The sequence below is a fragment of the Pseudorca crassidens genome, chromosome 17, assembly GCF_039906515.1.
Source record: "Pseudorca crassidens isolate mPseCra1 chromosome 17, mPseCra1.hap1, whole genome shotgun sequence".
NCBI lineage: Eukaryota > Metazoa > Chordata > Mammalia > Artiodactyla > Delphinidae > Pseudorca > Pseudorca crassidens.
The window spans coordinates 23,258,259-23,259,861 of NC_090312.1; positions in this window are offsets into that span (position 1 = coordinate 23,258,259).

A 1,603-nucleotide genomic window follows, 5' to 3' on the forward strand; every position below is an offset into this window, starting at 1 on the left:
GTGCATTCCAATTTTGATTCTATTGCGTAGCTTTCGGAGAAAGACAGCACCTGAAACACATTCAAACTTCATTTTATCTTTCATGTCATTTGATACTATTCCACACTTCCAGGAATTCATTTTTGTTTTTTATGTTCTTCCACAGATGAAATAATATTAAGTTCAGTTGAGCTTTTAATTTTAACCCTTCTGCCAAAAAATAGAGCTTTTGAATCCCCCCAACTCACCTTTTTAAAAACGCTGATTTCATATTTCTTAAGTAATTTAGCAGTGGCAATTTACGGATACAATTTTATTACGGAGGCTAGTTTTTCTGTTACTAAAATTTCGTGATATTAATCTCAGTACAAATAATTTTCTAAGAATCTCTTTTTTCCTTCCTCCCTGTTTCATTTTTATTGAGTATTTTGTCTCATAATGCTACTCCATAAATATTCATGGGTAATAAAAGCTGTCCTGTAAACGCAAATATGCTTTAATGAAACTCTCCTCTACCAAAGTGAGGTGGGTGAACATTCATTATTTTGCATGTCCTGGAAGAGAATCATTTCCACAAGTAAGTTGCCAGTGGTATGAGTTCACGCAAACACTGGCCTCTAACGCATTCCCCATTTCAGCACTTCACTAAGAATGTTTTCTAATAAGTCCAGCTTTGCTAGTCCCTTTCAATATATAACTTGATTTTAATGTCCTTTGGCTAGAATGCAGCACTGTTTTCAACTTTCAAAGAGTTCAGAGTAAATACAGAGTAAAGATAAAGTTGTGTGCTTCCAAAACAGTATGATCCTTTGTTAAAATTTCAAATGGGCCAATCACGCTTATTTAAATCCTACAAGGCAGTAAGAATCTTAAAAAAAAAAAAAAGCCATCTACAGAAAAAAGAAAAAAAAGACAAGCTGTTCCTTTAAGATAGAGAAGATCTTCTTTTGGGGCAGTCCTCACCTATTCTAAAGAATGTAGGTGTGGAGAATTAAAGACTGTTTCACCTGGAAAATTAGAGGAACGAAATCCTTACATTGTAGGAGCAAATTATGTAATGTATTTTTTCTATCGCAAAAAAATATGCAAGTCAGAAAGTAATGTAAACTCTTCAATAGAAACTGGTTTATGATTGTAACACATTTATTAATTCTCCTAAGAGTATCACCTATTTTTTAAATCAACTGAACCAGCCCCAAAATGCATTAACATAAAGGGAGCATTGAACAGCACAGTAATTTTTTTTTTTCAGTTTGTTGTCTTTTTTTTTTTAACATCTTTGTTGGAGTATAATTGCTTTACAATGTTGTGTTACTTTCTGCTGTATAACAAAGTGAATCAGCTATATGTATACATGTATCCCCATATCCCCTCCCTCTTGCATCTGCTTCCCACCCTCCCTGTCCCACCCCTCTAGGTGGTCACAAAGCACTGAACTGATCTCCCTGTGCTATGCAGCTGCTTCCCACTAGCTATCTATTTTACATTTGGTATTGTATATATGTCCATGCCGCTCTCTCACTTCGTCCCAGCTTACCCTTCTCCCTCCCCGTGTCCTCAAGTTCATTCTCTACATCTGCATCTTTATTCCTGTCCTGCCCCTAGGTTCATCAGAACCATTTTT